The sequence below is a fragment of the Myotis lucifugus genome, unplaced genomic scaffold, assembly GCF_000147115.1.
Source record: "Myotis lucifugus unplaced genomic scaffold, Myoluc2.0 scaffold_39, whole genome shotgun sequence".
Classification (NCBI taxonomy): domain Eukaryota; kingdom Metazoa; phylum Chordata; class Mammalia; order Chiroptera; family Vespertilionidae; genus Myotis; species Myotis lucifugus.
In genome coordinates, this window is record NW_005871087.1 from 5,659,640 (window position 1) to 5,683,451 (window position 23,812).

At 37.4% G+C, this 23,812-nt stretch overlaps 1 long non-coding RNA gene across 1 annotated transcript in view; it reads right to left on the minus strand.

Annotated features, from left to right (window-relative positions):
• The window catches only part of LOC111825770, a 255,304-nt gene that overhangs the window by 90,764 nt on the left and 140,728 nt on the right, over window positions 1–23,812 (minus strand). The window contains exon 2 of the long non-coding RNA XR_002828957.1: window positions 4,441–4,492. This is a non-coding gene — a long non-coding RNA (uncharacterized LOC111825770). The remainder of the gene's footprint in view (window positions 1–4,440; window positions 4,493–23,812) is intronic.

The window sequence follows — 23,812 nt, forward strand, 5'->3', positions numbered from 1 at the left end:
TTTCAACAGAAATGGAGAAAAAAATGAAAATCCATTGCCATCATATTACTATTTTGTTGAAATGGCAATCTTATAATGAAATCTAAAATTTCAGCTCTCATATCCTAAAGTGGGTGCTTGCTTGCTTTCATCTTGGTTATCGTTATATCACTAAAGCAATCATTGAAATTAGGTTTGGCATTTTACAAAAAGGCAGGATAGGTCTGCCCTTCCTCCCGCTCCTGCCTTTTCCTAATCCCATCTCTCTACTCTCTGCCTGTGCCTGACAACAAAAGTTCAAGAACACTGCACTGCAAACAGAAATGGGGAGATTGTAACTTGGCATTTGGTGATCACAGTCTTCCCTAATTGAGTCTCCCTAAATCACAGAGGAATAAATTCTGGTTCAGCTGAGCTAAACCACACCTCCTGCGATTTCCCCTTAGTGATGTGGGTAAAAGGAGTTACCAGTGCTTCTCTTACCTTAAAGCTGGGTCTGAAAATGTAACTCTGTTCAAGGCCCCAACCTTCTGTGGTCTATGTTACCTCATTTGTCAAACAAATGTCTTGAACCAACTGGTCTACAGGTCCCTGAAGTGCCAAAATTGTATGACTGCTATAGTCTGTAAGTTCTTCTTAAATTTCAGTTATTCACATTCCACCAGCATGAATTCTGCCGAACTAGACAAACAACTTTCATTCTTTTTATTTTTATTTAGGTCAGCACATGTTGTATGTGTTGTACTTGAATAAATGTGTTTATATTGGGCAAATTATAATGCTGTAAAAGTGATAAATCAGCTTCACTTAACTCAAATAAATGATAAATTATAAAAATAAAAAGGATGAAAACAAACAATGTGAATGAGCCCTGTTAGATGGGGTGGCCTAAGGAGTCTCAGGACTGGACTCCTTAAAAAAAAAAAAAGCTATAGACAATGGGAAACCATCAAATACCCTCTGTTACCAAGATAATCCAAAGTTTTAGAGGACAAATGGTAAGGGAAATAAAATATTTTCCTCACTATATAATTTAATATGATTTAAATCATCACTGGCACCACCACTGGTGTAGATCCCTTTTGCTAGGGAAACTTCAGTAACTACTAAAAGGGTATGTTCCATTTTCAGACTCAGCTCCAGACTACTAAAGTACTGATAATCTTTATTACTCCCTATCTCTAAGAAGCCATTTCAGAAATTGTCCTAATTTACACTGCTCTTGTTTTGTTGTTTAAAAATCCAAAGGAAAGTACCATGGACTCTATGAACTGCATGTCCTAAAGTCTCCTTATTTCTAGTGTTGAAAGTGTGTACTTTTAAGAATCTTTATTGAAATACTAGAGGCCTGATGCACAAAATCAGTGCAAGAGTAGGCCTTCCTTCTCCCAGCTGCTGGCACTGGCTTCCCTCTGGCTGCTGGCAGGCACCCAGGACCCGGGCTTCCCTTGCAGCATGGGCTTCATCTGGAAGGATGTCTGGTCTAATTAGCATATTATGCTTTTACTATTATAGATAATTCATATACCATAAAATTCATCTATTTAAAGTGTACAATTCAATGGTTGAAGTATATTCACAGAGTTGTACAACCACCAGCATGACCTAATTTTAGAAAATTTTCATCTCCCCAAAAGAAATCCCAGTAGCAATAACTCTTTATCTTATCTTTCCTAGCCCGCCCTAGGCAACCGATAATCTATTTTCTCTCTCGGCATGCACATATCTTAAACATTTTATATCAGTAGAATAACATATATTATTTGGGAATGGCTATTTTCATTTAACATAGTATTTTCAAGATTTAGCCAGGTTATAATGTACATTGGCATGTTATTTCTTTTTACTACAGTAATATTTCATTATATGGATATACCACATTTTATTTATCTATTCATCAGTTGGTAAAAATCTGGGTTGTTTCCACACTTTGGATATTATGAGTAATACAAGTTCTGTGCAGACATCTATTTTCATTTTTCTTGGGTGTATACCTAGGAATGTAATTTCTTGAAGATATGCACTTTTAATGAATACTTCATTTCAAGGTTATATATCAAAACAATTTTGTAGTCAGGTAGCACAAGAATAAAATAGATCCCTTGTCTACTATTTTTATTGTTCTACTTTCACTTTTCTGTTTTTTCCATGTTTATATACTAATTATATATTTCAAAATCAAGTAAAAAGCACCCATAATCAGAATACATTAAAATAATAGAGGATAAAATAAATAACCTACCCACTCTTCCAATTCTAAACCCAGAGACAAATATCTATATATATAAAAGGCTAATACGCAAAGTGTCTCCTCGGGAGTTTGACCGGGAGACCGGGAGTTCGATCGCTCACTAAGATGTGCACTGACCACCAGGGGGTGGCACGGAACGAAGGAAGGTGTTGTCCGGCAGCCGGCAGCAAGGGAATGAAGGCTCTGGCCAGCAGCCAGGGAATGAAGGCCCCGGCAGGTAGCCAGAAGACCCCAATCCACCCTGATCGCTGGCCAGGCCTATGGAACTACCTGTGCACAAATTCCGTTCACCAGCCTCTAGTTTTTTATAACTATAATGTTATTTTTAACAAAATCATATAACTTGCATTTCTCAATCACCACTGACATATTTACATGTAATCTGACATAGATTTACTGCATTTTAATAAAACCTATAGATTTCCTTATATTGAAATACCATGAATTATTTAACCAGTCTTCTATTTTATTATTTTTTTTCTGTCACAAACAAAGCACAATGAACATCTTGAACATAGAGCTTATGAACTTCAATAATCTCATAGAATATTTTCTGAGAAGTTAGAAAATTGGGTCATACAGTGCCTATAATTGGAATTTTAATAATAATTGGTCAATTTTACTCCAAGAAAAGTTATTTCACTCATATCCCCACCTATAATGAAGAGAGCACAGATGTCCCTATGACCTTGCCATTGTTCAATGTTATCAATTCTAAAACACAAAATACATTTTAACCTGTATTTAAGTATTAGTACACTTGAACAATTTTTAAATTTTATTTACTGGTCATTGATATTTCTTGTAAGAATACCATTTGTCTATTTCTTCACTAAATTATGTACTCTATTCTTATGGATGTGTCTATATGTATATGTTCCTTATTTGCTGAAAAAAAATGCTATAATTTTGTCTTTTCCATAAAGACATTTTTATGTTGTCTTTTTTTCTCTTTACTACTTCTTGACTGTACCATTATTTTGCTATTAAGTTGAAATGCTACTTCTATCCAATATTAAATCCCTATACTTAGATTTCTTTCTAGACCCTATTCTATTTCACTGATCTCTTTATTCCTAAATCAGTGCCAAGATGTTTTAATTACTTAAGCTTTATTAAAATATGCACTGCATATCAGATTCAACAAGATTTTTATTTTCAAAAAAATATCTTGCCCATATTCATATACTTATTCCCACAAATGAACAAAACAGTATGAATCACTTTTTTCTCTAACTTGTATGCCATAGTCATTATTAGCAACATTTAATTAGTATGAAATACTTTGATTTCTGGAATATAAAATTAAATAAATCAATATATTGGTGTTAAACTATAACAATAAGTTTATTAAATTATTTCACTTTACATTTAAATTTGGATGAAAAGCTAGCTAATAATTAAGAAAAGCCACTAAACAAAACCAAACAGAAGGAAGCTGTGTTCAAATATTAAAATTTTCAACTGAATGTATAACCATACTAAGTAGAATAGAAAATAAAGTTATCAAGTCATTAAAAAATACATTAAATTCCAAGTGAATTAGAGAAAGCAATAAAGTTATTTGGAACTGCTATAGGAATTCTGTTTTAAAATAACCAATTGAACTTACCCAATAGGTTCACTTGAAGATTAAATTAAAATATGATTATAATATGAGAAATTTATAGTTAAGTAGCATTACATTAATTCCTTATTTTTCCCTAGTACACTTTAAAATGTTTTTGCTACTCTTTGTACATACTTATCTTCCCAATAAAAAGTATAATGAATAATGGATTAAATGATGGGTAAATGAAATTTTATTTTTACTATAATTAGATTTCCTATCTCACAAAATTTCCCATCTTCTTAAATCACTATGAATTAAACTACAGTGTTTCTTTTATTGCAGAAGTTCCATGCCAAGCATGTTAATCTTTTCTCAGACAATCTCAGGACCATTTTGGTATGGTCATGTCTACCCAATCTTTGCAAACAATATGAAAACATTTTAAGAGAATCTACATGATATAAGTCTGTCTTGTTGAGGTAACAATAAATTTGGTCAATTCTTCCTTGCTCAAGTGCTTCATCTATGTGAGTACAAAAATTCTGCATTTGTCCCCACAGCTATCATGGAAACTTAAACCCAGCTCTTTTCTATCTCCACTCAGGATATTCATTGTGTTAATTTTTCGGATTTGTTTATTTCTTCTTTCTTTACTCACCAGGTATGGATCCTTGGACAAATCACTTCATCTCTGCAGTACTCTCTTTTACCTGTAAAATGAGGAGCTGTGTTAGACAATCTTCCAAATTCCTTTAAATTCTACATTCTGTCACTGCATTTAATACAGCCACTAAATTTTCTTAGTATTATTTAATTTTGATAACTAACAGTTATAGGGAAAAATGTTTGCCAGGGGACCTACAAATTAAAATCTTCCATTTATCATTGCTATTGGAATGTAGTCTTCATAGACAACCTATTTTTCTCATTGGTTTCCTATAATCTCTTTCAAAAGAATAATCACAGGAATTCTAACATACTGCCAATTTTCATAATTCAATTTAAAAATAAATTGCTCATCAGAAATTTCAGCAAACTGATTTATGGGACAAAGATTCCTAACCTTGATTTCAAGTTTGTTTGTTTTCACTAAACAGTACATTTTTTTTTGTTCCCATTCTATTACTGATGTTCTCATTTGTACCTTGTTGACTTGCTTTTGTAAAGAGCAACTCCTTCAATTTTGTCTTCAGAATGCTCATATTCTAAAAGTTCCCAATTACTCTACATTTGATTTTGTTTCTAGTTTTACTTTAAAAGCAATTGCAAATCTCAAAACATTACTAGAAGTATATTCAAATTTCACATAAAATGAAAAAATAGAATAGTTATTGTTGTAATTTTGTGACTACTGAAATGATAAAAGTTTAAAAATGAAAAAATAACCTAATAAAAGTGATATATATAGAGAGGGGACATGTTTCTAGCTAGTGAAAGTATTCAGTACATGGTTTTTTTGTTGTTGTTTGTTTGTTTTTTATGGATACTACTTCTATATTCAAAGCCTCAGGAGTTAAACCAAGCAATTCTACTTTTAGGAGTGTTCCCTGAGGAAATAATTAAAAATAAGAAAAAGGATAGACATCCCACTCTTTGTATAAGTGAAAAACTGTAAACAACTGAAATGTACACAAATGGTGGATTGGTTAAGACATAACTGTAATTATATGCAGCCATTAAAATTATAATGTAAAACAATATAAAATATCATGGGAGAAATGTTCATTCTAAAAAGTAGAAAATGGCTGTATAATAATGTGTGGAGTAAGATTTTATTTCTTGTAAAAATTCATATATATAAATATTCATATATATGTCAGAAAGTGGGCGCTGTTTGCCAAAATGTTAATACTGGTTACCTCTTGGTGAAAAAAATTATAGGTGGATTTTTGGATAATTTTCAAGTTTTCTGCATTGACCACTTATTATATTATCATTAGAATTATTTAGGAGCAGTAAATTATAGTTCCTAAAATAACTTAAGTGTCTAGAATAACTTAAATACAGTTCTAAAATAACTTAAGTCATCTATCACTTCACACCCTCTCATTCTCTGCCTTAGGACACTAGGTCTTTAATTTCCAAGCATTTTTTTTAAAACAACTTGTAATAATTGTATTCGTTAACTTCTTATTTGGTTTAGATTTGCCCACCACTCAACTTGTATACTCCATGAGAGCAAGAGTTTTACCTTTGTGCTTCACTTAGCATAGATCACATTAAATAGTTCAATAGACTAAATGAAAGAAAAAGCTAGTGAAGTTTTATAATATCTTAAAATCAAAAGTCATTAGACCAGTAAGTTTGTTCCTGTAACCTATAATGACCCACGGTTGGCATAATATTCCCTGAATCTAACCACTTGGAGTTTACACAGATCACCCAACACAATAGCCAAGTGTACTATATCAACATCCAGTATACTTACGAAAACCAAGACACTCCTGATGATTTAGGGAAAGTTAATCTTCTTTACCTGCATTGCCCATTATTTAATTTTATGCCTTTAAGAGATTACCTCTGATAAATCAACCATAATCAAAATTTTGAACTCCAAATGTAATTAACCAAATGGCACCCTAGTGTCATTTAGGTGAATGTTAATGGGCAGGAAGTTCATGTTGTAAAGACATTTTTTACCATCTGAGCAAAGTGGAAGTGTACAATTAAACACTGGTTTGAATGGTGTCAAAGAATAGTTTAACTCAGAAAAAACACATATAACTATAATGCTAATTGTTCAGAAGTGTATCTTTGTATCAATGATAAAGACAGGCTTCCAAAGCAAATTAATAGTGTAAGAAACACATTAAAAAAAAGACAAAACAACTCTTTATAAATCATTCTTATCTAAGCAATCATTCAATTTCTCTAAGAGCCCTTCTAAAAGGACTTTAATGATCAAGCTCCATAGTAAAAATATTGCCTGTAGTTAAGATATTGTTTGTAGCAAAACTATTCTATTTCTTTTAAAATAATTGATAGTTTAGCTTTCTCCATCATTTGGATAGTCTTCCTCTGCTGAGCCTGAGTGAACAAAAGGTCATCATCTTCTTAAAATATAAAAGCAAGCACAAACATAATTCCACGGTCAAGAAACTGAAACAAAAGAAGTCCTTATTTTTACTTTGAAGCTGCTTTCATCCCATAGGATCTAGGAATGAGTAAGCCCTTCCTATGCCAAGTCTTCAAAGCAAAAAGTGAAGTGGAAAGTTACTCAACTACCTGGCAAATTCAGTCAGTGCCGCAAGCCAACCTAGATTAATTGAAGTTTTATTTTAAGGACTTATTTTTGCTTATAATTTTTCAAAGAGATTAAGTATTTAAAATTCAGTCTTTAGGTAAGTATTTTTGTTTTAAACTTTAAGGGGGGGGGAAATAAATGGGATATCAAAACCCAACTCCCATTCTCCAACATAATTTGGAAAGTTGTGGAGATAACCGTAAGTTCCTTAACAATGGAACATCTTAAGTCATGTCAGTACACAAGAGTGCTTATTGCAAAAGGTTCCTAAAATGTCTATTCCCAGCTGGTTTATAACTGCCAGTAGGACCTGGTTTGCATGTTGAATGCAAAAAGCATGGAAATTTCCAGCAGAACGATTTATAATGTTTAAATGTAGCCCTGGGACCATTCATAGTTAGTCCAAAGGTTAGAAACTAACATTTCAATGATCTGCCTGATCATCGATGGTGAATCACTGTGAAAACCCCAAAGATGTCATGGCACCTGGGAATAATACAGGAAAGTGCCACTATAAAATACAACTTTGTAAAGATCTAACAATGAAGGCTCCTACACTCATGGTATGGTTTACTTCAAGGCTTGTGGATTAGTGCTACATTCAATCAATTTGCATGGGCATTAGTTGGGTATTGGTCATTAAAGAGATTTTTCCCCTCTCATGATTTGGAGGAGGGGCAAAGGAAGGATTGCATTGAGACAGTGTTTTATTTCCTATTCAAAGACAGACAACATTATGTTTTATTGAATACTGAAAAGAATTCTTTTCTCCCAAAATGCTGATGGCAAACTCTCATTCAAAATAAGGGTTTAATTTATCTTCCCTGGGATACATATATGTATTAAAGAAATCCTCAGGTATTGGCTATATATTACAATGGAACCTACTACTACAAGCACCTATTTCTCTGAGGCAGAGTCCCAACCATTAAAGAGATGGCAGGAATCTAGAGAATTTAACATTATTCTCCCTTTCTATATTCCGGAAAGTTTTCAATCAACGTCCAAACCATATTTATGTTAATATGAAGGTCATTTATTTTAGACATTCCATGTTGCGAGCGGGGGGGCTACAGATCAGTCAAATTGTGCACTCAAACATATTTTTGAGCCAGTACTCTTTCAGATGGATGTATCTATGGCTCTTCAGAGACCGCCTCTTCCCTGCTGCCTTACGCCCAGGGGTTTGGAAGCTTTCTCACAGTGGCATTATCTACTGTGCCTCTCCTACTTCATTTTCCTAACTTAGTAGCGTGCCTAGCATGTGTCACCAGCCTGGGACCAGTAGGAAATTGATTCCTTGGCCCCTTTGAAAGCTCTCCATGCATATCAAGCTCTGAATGGAGACTGTCAAGAATTAGGTATATTTCCCAGGATGATGACAGTAAATTCTTTGCTATCACCATGGTCCGGTAAGATTAAACGATCTTTCCACATTTAATGATAACCACGAAATATCTGATATGGCTGATGTATGCTGCCAGGACACTGTCCACATCCCCTCAGACCCTTTTCCCGTCTTCCCACACATTAGCACCCCATGTGCTTTCACTCCTAATAGCCAAACTCTGATTCTTCGTGGGTGAATCGTCAGATATCAGAGGAATAAGTACACCAGCTCCTTCGCTCCTGGTTGCAATGCTCCGGGCATGTCCTATACTAATTCCAGAGCTCTCCAGCATGAGAGGACATGTTACTCTCCAGGATACTTTTCTTGACACTGTCCCTTCACTAGCCTCCTCTTCTTTCCACTCTCACCCTCTCAAATGTTCCTAATTACTTTCTTCCAATCCTTATCATAAGCTCTACATTGGTTCCCTACTTAAAGACTGCTCATTTCCCAAAGTGGGAAGAAGTAAGTATAATGGGTGACCAACCCCTCTATGGACTTTTAGTGTTTTCATAGAACAAAGTGACGCAAGTCGGGACTTGAGTGGGTTACAAGATATGTAACATCTCTCAGTACATAAGTCAGTTACACAAGGATGCTTGAGGTTGAGGGCAGAATCATTCGTCAAATGCATGCATGGTATCTGGCAACAGGTGGTCCATGACAATGTCAAATTATCAATAAAATGCAAAAGTTCCTGTTGCTGTCAATGAACTATGGAATACATTACAAGCTCAGCTTTTTAAAATATTCTACCAAAGAAAAGAATTAATTTACAAGCTGAAATCCCAAACCTCCACATGGTTGTGAATTTTACATTTGGAATTATATTTCTGAATCCTTGGTTTTTAATTTACTACTCTCGAGAATCCCCTTCTGGCCAAAGCAGAATGAATAAATGCTAATGATGTAGAGGACCCTGGTTCACACACTGGTGTTACGATTTTCTAATACATGAAGTATTTAAAGACTGATGAGACAGTACATTATATCTGCATGGTAATTTAGTTCAGAAGTTCACAATTATTTTATTTTCAATATTAATTGCTTTTGTGTCTCAATAAATGACTCTGTAGGAAGCGGAATTCAATTTCATTCATTTTCAATAATCGAGATTGCTTTGAACTAGCTCAATAACTCTCAGCTCCTCTTGGCCTCGGATGTATTGCTCGTGGTAGAACATAAATAATCTCAGTTTTCTCTTCAGATTCTTAAGCGGAGCTGGCCTTTGGCAAAATGGCTAAGTAGACACAGTTTGCTCTCCATGCTCCCAGCCCTTTTGTCATGGCCTCTTCCACATCCACAGTCCTTCTGCTTCTCATGCTGTCATTTCCTCTGACTCCTCCTCCCGGGGGCAAATGATAGAACAAAGTTATTCACATACCTGAGATTTCTAGCCTCCTTGCCTTTGTTCATCTTTGTAGCCTCTGCTTGAAGTAGCTTCCTGTCTACATTTCCAAATACACCAAGAAGTGAGCCCAGGGTTCATGTCAAAGACCACCATCTCTCCAGAGCCTCTGCAGACCTCCCTAGGTAGAAGAGCACACGGCTGCTCCCTGGATGCCTCTGTGTCTCCCCCATGCTCCTTCATCTCCCTATGCTGATTTAGATAAAAGTATTCACATGCCTTTCTCCCCTTCTAGACAATCAGCTTCTCAAGGTCACAACTGACAAGCCATTCATTCATATATTTCATGCAGTGCTTAGCTGTGTTTTTTGTAAAATAAAAGTCTGCATGAATAAATAAACCATTGGATCAATTAATGAATTAGGTTAAGAGAGGCTTGTCTAGGTTTCAGTCACATGAGGTTACTTTAGTTCCTCCAATACAAGTTTCACCAACTCACCTCAGAGTCTGTGTCAATCCATAGATTCTAGAGCTGAACAAGTACGGGTACTGTGTTCATGAGCCCGCCCCCCCCACCCCAGCTCCACCCGTCCCCACTAGCCTGAGAACTCCTCAGGGACAATGACAATGGTGTGTGGCAGGCCCAGAGCAGAGCTTGAGCCATTTCTGTGGAGTGAAGGGGATCATGGCACTCTGGATTTCAGCAGTTTTCCTTCTCAAAGCTTATGTTTCCAAAGAGGATCACAGGCAGGGTGCTTCATGGACCACTGTGTTAGAGGCCACATTGTAAGGCCAGTGAGGGAGAGAGACAGTAGCCGTACCCACAAACCCTAACCTAGCCCCAGAGTCCTACTTGACTTGGGGACTCCACAGAAGCTTTGAAAGTTTTTACCTAACGTCCAAAGTGAAGTGATTTCCAAACTCACCTATCAGCACTCCATCAACATTTAAGGAACACATGGGCTGTATTTATTGGCACTGGATTTCTTTCCATCTGTTGGCAAGTCATGTTCAAGACCATTGTAAGCGTTTCCCCACATAGATCACAGGTTCCTGGAGGAAAGGAGATCTGACTTTTCTGAAGCTGGCTCCCAGCTGGAATGGCAGCACAATGCTCTGCATCTGGATCTTAGGGACTGCTGCCAAGGCTCCAGCTCAATTCAGAAGCATTTACTGTGGAACCGCTAAGCAAAGGAAGCTGCATGTGGATTAGGAACAAGGTAAATATAAACACAGCCCCATCCTTACCCCCAGAAAGCTTGCAATCCTGTCAGGGGGAAAGACAGATAAGTAACTATGTTTGAAACAAGGGGAGTTGTAACAGTTTTTCTTAAGAACAAGATGCTGGATGTGCTAGTGTAAAGGGATTGAGTTTAATTTCATAACATTATATATTCAAAGAGTTGGGAAGAGTTTTGATAGGTGTCTGGTCTCTTTCCCTGTAACCAATGGAATGTCCAGGAACTAGGCCCAAAAGTGTGTTATCTGACCTGGTCCTTACGTTCTTAATTGTGTATGTCTCTGTGTGTGTGGTAGGAGTCTATCTGTAATGTTTACCCAATACATTAATCACCATTATGTCCTGTCATAAGCCACAGGGGTGTTGTTGTTTACTAAATTAGATGTGCCTTCATTTGCATAAAAACTACAATCTCCTTTCAACCTATTTCAGTTCTTTCTGCCTTTCCTTATTAGGGATACTTCCCAATTTTAATGACTTTTGATGGTCTGCTCTGAACTCAGTCTAATCAAGTAGGAATGCCCCCAAACTATGAACAGTGAACAAACTAATAAAAGTTGAGTGCAGGCAACCTAGAGAGAGGACAATCTCATTGCCTCTGCCTAGCCTTTTCCCTCAGCAGCGCCAAGTCCTAAAATCTCTTCCCGTTTTCTAAAACAAAACAAAGCAGACGGTTTCACATCTTACTTGTGGCCCCACCCTTACTACTCCTGGCTTTTTTCTTGTTATGCCCAAGGAGCCACTGATTTCTATGGTTTTATACAAGAGAGCATGGAACTACCTTTGGTGTGAGGGAAAGATACTTTAGGGAAAAGGCATAATTGTTACTTTACAATCATCTTCGCTATTTTCCCCTGAAGGAACTTCCTGCTAACCTTCAGGAAAATACTCACAATTATAATTGAATCCACTTATCTCTGTTATTGCATGGTTGTCCGTCCAAAAGAGTTTAGGTATTTCCTACCAGATTTGAGATCTGTGAAGCTCTTCTGTAGGATTGCCACAAAACAGGGAAGATCACCCAGTTGAATTTGAATTCCAGATAAATAACCAGTAACTGGGTATACATGTGTCTCAATGATTGCATGGGATATTCTTACACTAAAAGAATATTTATCTGAAATTTAAATTTACCTTGATGTTCTATTTGCTAAATCTGCCAACTATACTTCTTCGTACCTCAAAATTATAACAGAACTTGGGAGGCAGTTTCATATGATGATCAAGAGTGGAGGTTTTGGAATCATACATAAAATAGCTTACATCCTGCGTGTTTGTCCATAGTGGGGTCATAATTAGGGCTCCTTACAAATATTCTGGCACTCCTCTCCTGAGGATAAAATGTACAAATTCACATCCTCTGTCTAGTTTAAGTTAGGTGTGGCCAATTAGCTTTGGCCAATGAAATGGGTATGAAGCCCCTCCCCTTTTTTCTCCCTTAATGATCATGGAGGCATACACTATGGTGGAATCTCCATTCATTTGGATCCTGAGTATCTACCATAAGCAGGGTATCTTACAGTGGGCAGGTAGCATGAATGACAAATACGTTTTGGGGACTAAATTAGCAAAATTTATACAATAACCTAGCTTTTGTGGGAAAGGACATTGAATCTGAAGTCACAAGACCTACACTTAAAGCTTAACTTTCTACTGAGTCACTTTGTGGTGTCTGGCAAAATGCTCCACAGTAGGAAAATGGCACTGATAATTCTTTGTCACCCTAAGATTCACTACAGTGAGCACTGACCGTCAAATTTGATAATACTGCGAGGGATACAGAAATAAGTATGACACATCACCTCATCAATGACAAAAGCGAAACAAAAACACACAAGAGCCGTAATACCTGTTTTAGACTTAGCACATGCTTCATGTGGTTCTAAGCACTTTACAAATATTACCTCATTTAATTCTTACAACAACCCATTGGGATAGGTGCTGTTACTATTCTCATTTTATTGTGAGGAGATAGGCACAAGGAAATGAAGTATCTTACCTCAGTTAAGTGATAGTCTCCATTATACAGGTTTGGTAATGGTGTCAGAGCTACTAAAAGGGATAGGTGATGTTGAGATAAGAAGCAATAACCACAATGTAAAGCAACACCATTTTTTTTCATTGATGTAGTTTTTTTTTTAAATATATTTTATTGATTTTTTACAGAGAGGAAGGGATAGGGATAGAGAGTTAGGAACATCGATGAGAGAGAAACATCGATCAGCTGCCTCCTGCACACTCCCCACTGGGTATGTGCCCACAACCAAGGTACATGCCCTTGACTGGAATCGAACCTGGGACCCTCGAGTCCGCAGGCCGATGCTCTATCCACTGAGCCAAACCAGTTAGGGCCATTGATGTAGTTTTAATTTGGGGGGTGGGTCACTTGAGTTAAACAGGTGGCTTAGTGATTTACTGACACTCCTTATTTTTATTGCAGGCCCCCTCTCTTTTTTAACCCTGATGTTTTTTCTTAAATTAAATCCACATTTCCAATGTTCTCTTGGATATTTTCCTATGGTTTAAGAACTCAAATTTATTATATTCACAAACAACTCATTTCCTCTCTAGTTTCTGCTTCTAATAACTTCTCCATTTCTGTGAATGGAACCATCACTAATGTAGTTATCCAAATTTGAATGACTGACCTTTTACTTCTGCTCCCTCTTCCAACTGTTCTAGAGTATGCGTGTGTTTAAAAATTTTTTCCAATTACAGCTAACATAAAATATTATATTACTTTCAGGTGTACAACATAGTAATTAGAGATTTTTAAAAATATGTTTTTATTGATTTCAGAGAGAGGAAAGGAGAGGGAGAAGGAGATAGAATCATCAATGATGAGAGAGAATCATTGATCAGCTGCCTCCTGCACGCCCCCCCCCCCCCCCCCCGGGGATCAAGCCTGCAACCCAGGCATATGCCCTGACTGGGAATCAAACTGTAACCTCCTGGTTCATAGGTTGATGGTCAACCACTGAGCCACATCAGCAGGGCAGTGATTAGCCATTTATATAACTTAAGAAGCGATCACCTTGATAAATCTAATACCCATCTGATACCATATACAGTTACTATAATATTATTGACTATATTCTCTGTGCTGGACTTTACGCCCCTGTTACTGTTCTTATATTTGGCAATTAGTAGAGTATGTTTTTCTATCCCTTTCCTCACATTTGCCTCATCTTTCCACAACAACTGTCAGTAAGCTGCTTTACATTTTCCTTTATCTTATTTCTACTCCTGCTATCACAGCATCCTACCTTCTCATCCTACCTCTATGACCATCCTGTTCTAAACATATTTTACCTATAGCTGCCTGATTGTTCTTCCAAAGGGTAGCTCTACCCTAGTATCCTACTCCAAAGATTTACGAGTTGATTTTTGCAAATACCTTTATCCTCCTTTCTTGCTTCTCATATTTCTGTGCACTTAAGATTCAAAGAGGCTGGACTCTACTTTGGCTGTTAGGCATGAATCACCTTTAGATAATTCTTTGAAAGTATTTGCAAGCTTCCTTTTTTCTTTCCTTTTAACCCCCAGGCCAAGTCCTGTCTTTTTACTGCAAACACTCCTTGTCTCCCACTTTTACAAATAGAATGTTCATAAGGACAATGACACCTTTCTATTCCTCCTCCATACATGTACTTTATCTGTGTTACTTACTATCTCTGACAAGTGGTTTAAACTCTGCTCTGCCTCAACACCTGCTTTTCCTCTGAGATGGTGAAACATTTCACTTAAAATTCCACTCCTTCCTTTTCAGTGGCCCCACATGCAAAACCCTATCCTACTTTTGTTAAACATGGCATATCAAGGATGCCCCTTTATCTCTATTTCCTCCCCCAAAGTAAAATCCTCAAGGTTAAAAAGAATGGGAGAGGAGACAACAGCAGATGATAGATGTCAACAAAATTTTAGTAGCCTGAAAGCATATGGAAAATTTAGCAGATCAGAGAGAATTAAAACATTAAATTGCAAGCTGTGTCAAAGAGAAGTTGTGTCAACAAGAACCAAGCCAAATTATATGCCATAAGGAAGTGTAATCACAGTAAAAGTGATATTTGCACAATCATATGTGTAATATTGAATATTGATTAAGTTAAAATTGTGATTGAAATATGTTGGAAAATGGGGGTGGGAACTGAGCACATGAATATAATATGAAAGAAGATCTTTGTCTTCTATTATCGGATGCCAGTAAATGATTTCTACAATTGAACAACAAAACAAGTCTGAATAAATAAATTAGAATAGAATAAAAGAAAACTGCTGAAAAATTGAAGAGGATTACCTTGACAGAGCAGGAGTAACTGCTGGAAAATGGTAGATCATGGAATTGCTCTAAGTCATGTAGAACCACTTCCCTTCTTGAACTGAATGTGTGTGAAACTTCTCTAAAACAAAACCACTTAGTGTGGCGGAACCCAATTTAATATTTCTGAAACCACAAGCCTTTTGAGAAGTAAATAATTATTTTAAAAGTACTAGTTTATGGGTCTGATCTTCAGGGTTAAACCTGGTATAAAAATATTAATCCTTTAATGTGGCTCTAGTGGTGAAGGTCATGGAATATGTGCCATGTGCTCAAAGAAGGCTAACCCTGTGGCAGTGGACATGCCACCTGCTAGACCCCACCCATAGTCTCAGCCTGGGAATGGGAAGTGGGGCAGAGCTTTCTAAGCATGATCTCCTGTTCATGCCAACACACCACCTAAGTGTTGTCACATGAAACTCTGTGAGTCTAGAAACTTGCCACACTTGCTTATTCAGTCTTTAAAATCTGGAGCAAATGCTCCTTCTTCTAGGAAGTTCTCCCTCCCCAAATAGTAAGTGATGTCCTTTTCCTATTTGCTTGATTATAGTACTCATGATACCACTCAACCAATTAGGGTCTTTGGAGGGGGGAGGGGGAGCTGTATCTAACTTATTTTCTATTCAGTGTCAAAATATTTATCCAATAAGTAAATGGATTTAGGAAATTATGCAGCTCCTATGAAATACCTGAAATGTTCATTAATTTCACAAGAAATTATTCATAGTCCACCATTGGTTGGTATTTAAAAGTCCAACCAAAGTGAAGATGTTGAGCTAAAATAATATTCTTCAATTCTTAACACTACATAAGAAGCATTTTACACAGACAAATACATCCACAGAGCTAAAATGTTCACAGTAACCACTATCGCCTTTATCAATCTCTCAGCCTGTCCCAGAAAGTCTCCTAACTTTTTCATGGCAAGCATCTCAAGGAAAAAGAAGGGTCAGAGTGGTGGAAATTAGAAAGGACAAATTGCCAGTCCTAATTGTCCATATTTCACCAAATTCAATGCTGAAGGTCTTGAAACTCTAAATCATTATTTGGTGGACCTTTGACAATTGTTAAGTTAAATCACGTGAATGCTAGAGTCTGTGGTAGAAGACACATTTGTCTGGAATTGGCATAGAGGCATGTTTCTTGATGAGCCTTTGCCTGCTCTTCCAAATCTCTTTCCTTTCTCCCAGTTTCCGGTATCTCAGTTCTTCCACAGACACTCATAAGAGGTCCTGCTGCTTATTCGAAGTGACTTCACCCACCAAGACTACTCCAATTCAGCTGAAAACTATGCCTGGTTGTATTCCCATTCCAGAAACAATTATATCTAAGCTAAGGAGAAAAGAAATGGCCTTAGCTCAGCCAGCATGGCTCAGTGGTTGAGTGTTGATGTATGATCCAGGAGATCAGGGTTCAAATCCCAGTCAGGGCATATGCCCTGGTTGCAGCTCGTTGCCCAGTAGGAACATGCAGGAGGAAGCCAATAAATGATTCTCTCATCATTGATGTTTCTATCTCTCTCTCCCTCTCTCTTCCCCTCTAAGATCAATAAAAATATATTTAAAAGAAAGAAATGGCCTTCATTCACTTCTCTGAAGTTGTATCTTTTTTATCCCCTGAAATGAAAAAAGCATGGCTGGATGAAACACATCCATCAGATAAGAGTAAAGAAATCTAAGATGAAGAGACTTTGGCCATTTAATCTGCCAATTTTCTGCCACAAAGATTTATCAACACATACAGAATGTCTCAGAAACACAGACACAATTATAAGCACTTTTTAAGAACTTGACTGAATATGTTTAAGCAAAACTTGTACAATGAAATAAGCCATTTAATATCATAACAATACATTCCCTCAAAATATCAACATTCTGCTTTTACTAACATGTGTTAACCTGAGAAAGTTGAATGCATTCAAGTAGGGTATTTATGTTGGGTGAGGGGAGGTGGAGCTAGTTTGTACTAAGTATTCTGCAAGGTATAGCTCTTCAGATCAACAATGTAGGAAATCCAGACTGATCATTTAAATGCCCCAAATCAGCAAGTTAACTATTTTTCAATCTTGTGTTTTCCATTGTGTAGACAATATGTATACAAAGTGAAGAGATGAAATGGATAATGATCCTACTGATTTATACAAGCAGAACAACCAGCATAATTCAGTCCAGAAATGCTGGTAAGTATCATCGTGCAGTGGGGAGAGCAGGTGTTGAACCTTAAAGGACTTGGTTCAAATCCTTTGAGCCTCTCAGTTTACTTAGCTGCAGAAATAGTACAAACACAGCAAGAGCCCCTATATTGAGCTATTGAAAGAGAGAACTAGCGTAGACTTAATAAATAGTGGTGATTACTCCAGAATATACACAGCTCTTCTTTGTATTTTACCCATTTACACACAGACTCAAGTTACTATGGAACACCATGTCCCTTAACATTTGCTACAGCATCTTACGTAGTATGTGTGGAGACTGGATGAATCTTTTAAAAGCTCCTTTTTCTTCTTCCACCAGTTTCTTTTACATAAACATTTTTAAAAACAAATCTCCCCTCCCCAGCCTTTCCTCTATGGATTGCGCCCCTGACCTAATTACATAAGTACCTGATGGGCTGGAACACTTCCAAAAGGGCCTCTTAGGAAAAACAATCTGAAGGGTTTTCTTCCCCTTCTTTTGTAATTACATAATTACTCAGCTGACTAATATGAGTCACCGTGTGCCATTCTAATCTCCCAGGCACAAAATAGTTTTATTATTTTCCTTGGAACTACCTAATTACCCAATGGATAGCAATAACTCCCGGGCTCTTTTCAGTAAGTAATCTGTAAAGCTCAAGGCTGAAATTCCCCCCAGAAGTCTTTGAAAATAGAGGAGGACTTAGAATAACGTTATCTTTCACTACATGATACACTGGAGTTCTTGGTGACATGGGTGATACAATTATACATCACGATTAAATTTGGAAAAAATTGTAAGACTCTGGGCATAAGATAAGTTAATGAGGCAGATTCTCCCCCGCTGAGTCTTAAGACATGAGTGTTCTTGAAGCAGAACAGCAGTGGTTGAGTGCACATCTCATCTGTTAAAAAAAAAGTAGCAAGAATTCCCAGTGTATGTGTATTTACTTATAAAATATATGCATCTGCTATGGTTGATCCATATATTGACTATTAGCAAAGCATAGTATATTTTGATAAAACCTAAATTCTAATAGAAATTATATTTTCCATATTCCAATGGAAGTCTAGTGTACCCTGTTTTGGACAATGTTGTCTTCCAGAATACCCAAGTCTCCAATATGTTCTAAATTGGCCTATGATTGACCTGTAGCTGCTCAGTGTCTATTCCAGTGATGGCGAACCTATGACACGTGTGTCAGAGCTGACATGCGAACTCATTTTTTTGGTTGATTTTTCTTTGTTAAATGGCATTTAAATATATAAAATAAATATCAAAAATATAAGTCTTTGTTTTACTATGGTTTCAAATATCAAAAAATTTCTATATGTGACTCGGCACCAGAGTTAAGTTAGGGTTTTTCAAAATGCTGACACGCCGAGCTCAAAAGGTTCGCCATCACTGGTCTATTCACTCAGGGAATAGATTAGGACACTGCCCATTTTGAGTCTTTTTTTAAAAAAGATTTTTTATTACTCTTTAGAGAGAGAGGAAGGGAGAGGGATAGAAACAGCGATGAGAGAGAGAAACATCACCAATCGGCTGCCTCCTGCATGCCCCCTAGTGGGAGTTGAGCCCACAACTCAGGCATGTGCCATGAAAGAGAATCTAACCAGCAACCTTTTTGGTGCATGGGCTGACATCCAACCAACTGAGCCACACCGGCCAGGGCCTATTTTGAGTCTTCTGTTCCTTTTTAAAATGGATGTGCAAGAAAATCACACAAGCCTATGGATACATCAGTCTACCCCAGGATATTTTCTAGGGAATTCTCAGAAATCAACAGACAAAACAGTCTTCTCTCCATGCCTTTCCAGACCTTCTTCTTTCTCTAACTTCCCAAGTGGTCCCAGCAATGGTGAGCCTAGATCAGTGATGGCGAACCTATGACACGCGTGTCAGAGGTGACACCTGAACTCATTTTTTTGGTTAATTTTTCTTTGTTAAATGGCATTTAAATATATAAAATAAATATCAAAAATATAAGTCTTTGTTTTACTGTGGTTGCAAATCTCAAAAAATTTCTATATGTGACACGGCACCAGAGTTAAGTTAGGGTTTTTCAAAATGCTGACACGCCGACCTCAAAAGGTTCGCCATCACTGGCCTAGATTCTAAAGGGTTGGGAGACTACATAATTTACCAAGCCAACATGTTGGCCTATGCCCTGGGCATGATGGATTCCTAATAAAAAGAAATGCATATTTAGCCAAGCTATTGAACAGCTAGGTCTAATCGATGTTAAATCTGATCAAGTCATTTTGCAATGTGTAACAAAATACTAAGTCTTATTCATAAATTCAGCTGTATTTAGAAGTATGCTATATAGTTCATATTCATTAAGACATTTTAGAAAAAGCCTACATTAAATTTTATTTTAGAACTAATAAAAGTATTGAACCTAAAGAACTTCTGAAGCTTCACTAGGGCAGCTGAACCAGTAATATGCTCATAATTTACTGAAGTAATTATTGATTCAAGTCCGTGACAATGAATTTTATATTCCAGAGAATCACAGCTCACATTAAAAAAAAACTTTCATTGGCGTTATATAAAATTTAATCTGAAACATAGTTCAGTCAAGTCTGATTCTTCTGGTACATAAGCCAAATCATATAATGTAGTAGATGCTGCAAGAATGAAGTCGTTTTGACAGTGGGACACAAGCAGAGACCACAAACAATGAACACACAGCGACAGTACACTGCTCTGGAGGGAGGCAGCTCTGGCTCTGAAAGTGTGGAAAGAAGCCAACAGGTTATCCATTAACCTGAACCTCTCAGATACCAACAGTTACTGCACTTTCTCTCTTGGAAGAGCCTCCTGATCAACATTCTCCTACTCCATCTTGGACCCACAATCTTTCTCAACTCTGTGAATCAGGGGAGAGACGAAAAGGAGAGGAAAGCCAGAAAGCTTACTGACATATTTATACATGTACAGCACCTCATTCTGTCTTCCCGCCTTGGAAGTGTAAGACTCTCTCTTCTCCATCCAATAGCTGGGCAAGTTGCTTTTGCAAGGAGGCAAGCTACCTGTGCTTGTCTCAACTTTTAGACCAGGGATGTCCTAGAAACAGACCGGACATCTTTCTTCCTCTCGTCTCAAACCTGTTGGTACCACCAAACTATACATTATAGATTTTTGAACTTTGTCTTTCAGAAGTCATTGGTTATAGTCCATTCCTCCAAGTAGAACAAAAATGCTAGAAGAGTTTTAATGATCAGGTTGATGACCCTCCTTGAAGTTATAAACTGTCAGATGCAAAAAGGGAATTCACTGAGAATAATGGAGATGACTAAGAGAAATAGGACTGCTGTGTGGGTGAAAGAATGGTTCAAAGTTTCCAGGACTGCCTTACATAGTTGGTTGACTATTGCTTCCTCCAGATCCCACTGTGACTAGAAAGAAGTTTATTATAGCTGTAGAATATTTTAGTAACATTAGAAAGACACTTACTTTAATTACTATTCATTCATTTGGCAAAAAGTTAATTACCTACTCTTTTCCAGACACTACTTACAGGGAACAAGAGAGACACAATTTATTCACTTCCACAATATATAAGCCAGGCATGTACTGACCACACACTAAGGGAGCTAGCACATGAACACTGACGTACAAATTCTAGGTTCTGATTACTAATTTATGGCCTGAGAAGGGAGAACTTAGGGATTATTTGGAGCCTTAGAATCTATAAAAACAACCTGTCTTCTTTCCATCATTCTAAAATATATTAATATAACATCCATATGAGTTTGGTGGAACACTGAGCTCTGAGGATATAACAGTGGGGAGACCTAGGTGTGGTTCCTGCTTGACCCTTAGACAAGTTGACACAAGCCAAATTTCTCCTGTTTTTCCCAATTTGGGAAAAAGCTATTAATGTGAGGATCACACAAACATCTAAAATTTTAACTATCTTTTGTTCTTGGTACATCTCCCCCGCTCCCCGCCCCCCCACCCTGAGCTCTATTGAAGTCTGATTAACCAAAAATTGCCTATAGTTACAGGATATAATGTGATTTTTTAAAGGTGCAGAAAGTGAAGATTGACTATACATATATATTATGAAATGATTAATACAATTAACTTACTCCATTACCTCACAGTTACCTTTTTTAAATGGTGAGAACATTTATTATCTACTTTCTTAGCAAATGTCATAGTATATAATACAGTTTTTTAACTTTTTTTTACAATACAGTATTATTCAGTATAATCACCATGCTATATGTTAGATCCCCAGAACTTGCTCACTGAACCATTTGAACATCTCCCCATTGCCCTGTCTCCTAGCCTCTGGCAACCGCTGTTCTACTCTCTGGTTCTATGAGTTTGACTTCTTTATGTTTCACATATAAGTGAGATCATAACTGTCATTCATCCTTGAAGGTGAGGCAGAGAGGGTTGGGAGGCATTAAACAGAAGAACTGGCATCAAAGAAAAGGGAAGAGTTTATTCAGAATTGATTGAAAGGGGGTTGTTGTTTCAAATTCTTCCCTGAACTCATTTACCTTCTGTTGATTCATTTTCATTAACTTCGGAGGATTTCGTTGGACTGAAATCTTAATTAAAACAAAGAAAGGGGAGAGCCTGAGAGGTCTGCAGAGCATCAGCTGCCCAGCCAGGATGGCTTGTGCTCCAACTCCTTACACAGGCACATGGTTTCTATTAGAACATTGAGAAGTACTTCTGAACAGCATCAACCACACGTTTCCTCAGTGAGCCACAAAATAAAGTGCTATTAATTCTCACCAATATTCATGAAATGATTGCCTTTTATTGAATGTGTCTAACTTCCTACCATGGGCTTGAGGTTTCCTACACTTTCTGACCCATGGGCGAACCTCTTTGCATCTTTGGTAGCATGCTGAGTGGCCATAAAAACATCCAAGGCTGCCTGCCTTTCATTACAAAGCCTAATGTGCTACTCAGATAGAAATCATCTTGAGGTCATAGATTGTATTTTTTGTTTTTTTTAAGGAAAAATCTGTAACATCTAATTTTTGTTCCCTCTCCCTGGACTCATTTGTAGGAATAGCTTTCTTTCTGGAGAAAGATTCCTTTCCTTTCCTTTCCTTCCCTTCCCTTCCCTTCCCTTCCCTTCCTTCCTCTCTCCCTCCCTCCTTCCCTCCTTCCCTCCCTTCCGTTACTTCCTTCCTTTCTTCCTTCTTGCTTTCCTTTCTCCTTCCATCCTTCCTCCCTCCCTCCCTCCTTCCCTCCTTCCCTCCCTTCCGTTACTTCCTTCCTTTTCTTCCTTCTTGCTTTCCTTTCTCCTTCCATCCTTCCTCCCTCCCTCCCTCTCCTTATTTCTGATTCACTTCCAAGTCCTGTTGAAAGCATTTTTAAAAAATGTTATTAAAAAAACACATTACCTTTAACATCTACTGTGACCATTCTCAGGTTACAAGCCTCTGAAGTATGTTTGGACTATTGCTGGGCATATTTATTACCATTAATAAATGAGTCGCTGGTGTTAAGAATGCAAGTTTTATGTGGCCCATGTATAAATGAGCCAGTTAAGAATGACCAGATACACATTTTATGTGACTGCTAAATAATTATGTTATATAAGTACAGCTTGTGAATTCAACATTAAAGAGAGAAATGGATTTGAGTAAACTTAGAAGGGGTATTTATTAAAACATGGTTTTGGTGAGTTAAGGCCATAAAAAAAGGACAAATGAAAATGACTGGGCTAAAGAAATAAATGTGGAGGCTTAAGCTTACCACAAGAACCTCTTACCCCAGTGGCCTCAGATGGCCACTCCCCTACCATCATGTTGTTACCTTATGAAGGCACATCAATTGATAAAACTGCCTTTATGTTTCAATGTTTTCATCTGTGAAGACAGGTATTGGATGGCAGACATCTGAAGCTGGTGCTGTACAAGTGACACAACAACATCAGAATTGAGCCAAAAGTATCAAGAGGTGGGGACATGGTAGTGAAGAAGATAGATGTAAACTTGGAGCTCACATGCTAGGCGGGTGTGGGCATTTAACAACTAATCATAGAGTGGATTATCTATATACTAGAGTCCCAGTGCACAAAATTCGTGCACAGGTAGGGTTCCTAGGCCTGGCCGGCCAATCTGTGGGGCAACTGGTGGGGTGATCGGGGGCCCCCACTCACACCCGTCTTGGCTGGCCTGGGGCTTGTGAGCTGGAGGCAGCTCCTGCATTGAGCGTCTGCCCCCTGGTGGTCAGTGCGCATCAGAGTGACTTGCTGTTTGGTCAGTTTGCATAGTAGGCTTTTATTATATAGGATATTAAAGCCTATGCAACCGAATGATTGGTCACTATGATG